This window comes from Bubalus kerabau, chromosome 21 (genome assembly GCF_029407905.1).
Source record: "Bubalus kerabau isolate K-KA32 ecotype Philippines breed swamp buffalo chromosome 21, PCC_UOA_SB_1v2, whole genome shotgun sequence".
Taxonomy (NCBI): Eukaryota; Metazoa; Chordata; class Mammalia; order Artiodactyla; family Bovidae; genus Bubalus; species Bubalus kerabau.
In genome coordinates, this window is record NC_073644.1 from 24700272 (window position 1) to 24704271 (window position 4000).

A 4000-nucleotide genomic window follows, 5' to 3' on the forward strand; every position below is an offset into this window, starting at 1 on the left:
GCTTTCTGCCATAAGGGTGGTATCATCTGCATATCTGAGGTTATTGATATTTCTCCCAGCAATCTTGATTCCAGCTTGTGCTTCATCCAGCCCGGCATTTTGCATGATGTACTCTGCATATAAGTTAAATAAGCAGGGTGACAATATACAGCCTTGACGTACTCCTTTCTGAATTTGGAACCAGTCCATTGTTCCATATCTGGTTCTAACTGTTGCTTCTTGACCCGCATACAAGTTTCTCTGGGGCAGGTAAGGTGGTTTAGTATTCCCATCTCTTTAAAAATTTTCTACACTTTGCTGTGATCCACATAGTCAAAGACTTTGGTGTAGTCAATGAAGCAGACGTTTTTCTGGAATTCTCTTGCTTTTTCTATGATCCAGTGGATGGTGGCAATTTGATCTCTGGTTCCTCTGCCTTTTCTAAATCCAGTTTGAACATCTTGGAGTTCTCAGTTAATGTACTATTGAAGCCTTTCTTGGAGAATTTTAAGCATTACTTTGCTAGCATGTGAAATGAGTGCGGTAGTTTAGTTGTGTGGTAGTTTGAACATTCTTTAGCATTGCCCTTCTTTGGGACTGGAATGAAAATTGACCTTTTCCAGTCCTGTGGCCACTGCTGATTTTCCAAAATTGATGGTATATTGAGTGCAGCACTTTCACAGCATCATCTTTTTGGATTTGAAAAGCTCAGCTGGAATTCCATCACCTCCATAAGAACCTTATATGCCAAAGTAAAAGGCCACTGAAGAACACAGGTGACGTGATTAGCTCTGTGATCTAGTCAGATCATTCTGGAAACCAGTATGAAGGGTGGTCTGCGGTCAGGGTGGTATCTGAAAAGACAAAAGTTCAAACTGACATAAAGGGGCTTTGTGAGATAACAGTGTAAATCCAATATAAAATAAAAATTAAAAAAAAAAGTTAAAACAAAACAAAACAAAAAGAGCGTGTGTGTTGCAAGGATCCAGATGAGGGTCAATGGATTCCCCAGGATAGGAACAGAAGTGAGGGGGTCGTTACCCAGAATGAGAAGAGAATGGACCCAGGAGGCCAGGATCACTACCTAGGTTCTGGCTTAGGTGACAAGCCTGCTGGAGGTGTTAGTTACTGAAATAAGGAATGAGGAAGACTAAATCTAGGTGGAGAGGGGGTGCAGATTGGACAACACAAGGGAACATTTCAACAGTGGTAAGCTATTCTTTTCTCTAAAGGAGAAAAGATGTCAGTAACATTACTACTAGTTTCCTAACTCTTCTTTCTCTCACCTTTTAAGTCATTTTGCAGCCTATTTCTTTCAAATATCCAGATTCACCAATATCCCTTTTCTCTATCAGAAAACAGCAGCTTCAATGAGTTACTACAAGGTTTTTAATTACTTCATTCAGTTTTAATTACTTCATTACATTCAGTTTTTAATTACTTCATTACAAAAATACGTATAATGTAACAACGACTTGCAAGGTACTTGTGAACCTGGGAAGGAAAAGTGAGGAAAACATAACTGGTTTCCCCTCATACAGCTTGTGTTCAGCAGAAGCCAAATAAATTAGCCTACCAATTATAAACCAGGTAACTTATGTCATGAAACTTTGAAGACATATAAAGTAGTACATGGTTAGTAACTGAGGGGGGCAGGGGGGTGGTGGTGTTCCACTTAAGTTTATAAACAGGTTTTAGCAGATCTGTGAACTTTTTAATGTTTGCTTGTACACTTGACATGGACCTAACAGAAGCAGAAGATATTAAGAAGAGGTGGCAAGAATACACAGAAGAACTGTACAAAAAAGATCTTCATGACCCAGATAATCACAATGGTGTGATCCCTCACCTAGAGCCAGACATCCTGAAATGTGAAGTCAAGTGGGCCTTAGGAAGCATCGCTATGAACAAAGCTAGTGGAGGTGATGGAATACCAGTTGAGCTATTTCAAATCCTGAAAGATAATGCTGTGAAAGTGCTGCACTCAATATGCCAGCAAATTTGGAAAACTCAGCAGTGGCCACAGGACTGGAAAAGGTCAGTTTTCATTCCAATCCCAAAGAAAGGCAATGCCAAAGAATGCTCAAACTACTGCACAATTGCACTCATTTCACACGCTAGTAAAGTAATGCTTAAAATTCTCCAAGCCAGGCTTCAGTAATACGTGAACCACGAACTTCCAGATGTTCAAGCTGGATTTAGAAAAGGCAGAGGAACCTGAGATCAAATTGCCAACATCTGCTGGATCATCAGAACAGCAAGAGAGTTCCAGAAAAACATATATTTCTGCTTTATTGACTATGCCAAAGCCTTTGTGTGGAAAATTCTGAAAGAGATAGGAATACCAGACCACCTGACCTGCCTCTTGAGAAACCTGTATGCAGGTCAGGAAGCAACAGTTAGAACTGGACATGGACCAACAGACTGGTTCCAAATAGGAAAAGGAGTACGTCTAAGAAGAGTCTTGCTTACAATGCAGGAAACCTGGGTTCGATCCCTGGGAGGATAGTCTGGAGAAGGAAATGGCAACCCATTCCAGTACTCTTGCCTGGAAAATCCCATGGACAGAGGAGCCTGGTAGGCTGCAATCCATGGGGTCGCAAAGAGTCGGACACGACTGAACGACTTCACTTTCACTTTATTTAACTTATATGCAGAGTACATCATGAGAAATGCTGGGCTGGAAGAAGCACAAGCTGGAATCAGGATTGCTGGGAGAAATATCAATAACCTCAGATATGCAAATGACACCACCCTTATGGCAGAAAGCAAAGAACTAAAGAGCCTCTTGATGAAAGTTAAAGAGGAGAGTGAAAAAGTTGGCTTAAAGCTCAACATTCAGAAAACGAAGATCATGGCATCTGGTCCCATCACTTCATGGGAAATAGATGGGGAAACAGTGGAAACAGTGTCAGACTTTATTTTGGGAGGCTTCAAAATCACTGCAGATGGTGATTGCAGCCATGAAATTAAAAAACGCTTACTCCTTGGAAGGAAAGTTATGACCAACCTAGACAGCATATTAAAAAGCAGAGACATTACTTTGCCAACAAAGGTCCGTCTAGTCAAGGCTATGGTTTTTCCAGTGGTCATGTATGGATGTGAGAGTTGGACTGTAAAGAAAACTGAGCACCAAAGAATTGATGCTTTTGAACTGTGGTGTTGGAGAAGCCTCTTGAGAGTCCCTTGGACTGCAAGGAGATCCAACCAGTCCATCCTAAAGGAGATCAGTCCTGGGTGTTCATTGGAAGGGCTGATGCTAAAGCTGAAACTCCAATACTTTGGCCACCTCATGTGAAGAGCTGACTCATTTGAAAAGACCCTGATTCTGGGAAAGATTGAGGACAGGAGAAGGGGATGACAGAGAATGAGATGGTTGGATGGCATCACCAACTCGATGGACATAGGTTTGTGTGGACTCCGGGAGTTGGTGATGGACAGGGTGGCCTGGCATGCTGCAGTTCATGGGGTCGCAAAGAGTCGGACACGACTAAGCGACTGAACTGAACTGTACGCTTGCACGAGGAGGTGTGGAGGGGGAGCTCAGATGCTCAGTGGGGTCGGTGACCCCTATAAGGTTAGCAGCCACTCTACCCTTCAAGTTTATCTGGGTACCACGAAACACAAACTTCTGAGCAACAAAGCTGCGTCTAAGGGGAGAGCCAGGAGCGTCGCAATACTGGTCCACAGACAATGCCCTTACTTGTATACTTACAAGTATAAACTTACAAACAACAAAAGGGATCAATCTTCTGACCTGAGAAGAGACAACTTGGTGATTAACTTTTTAAAAATCCACTTAATCAGAACAGATCGTGGGATGGTCTAATCCTCCATCCCTGGGGACGTCCTAGCACGTGCTCGGCGTCAGAACGCGGGAGGAGCTGCATTGGGCCGTGGCAGACGCCGTCCCGCCCGGAAGGAATAAACTGTTCCGAGCTCCGCCTTTTAGATCTGGCCCAGAGACAAGTAACGCACGCTCCCCGAGTCCGGGCCGGGTTTTCAACCATCGAGACGGAAG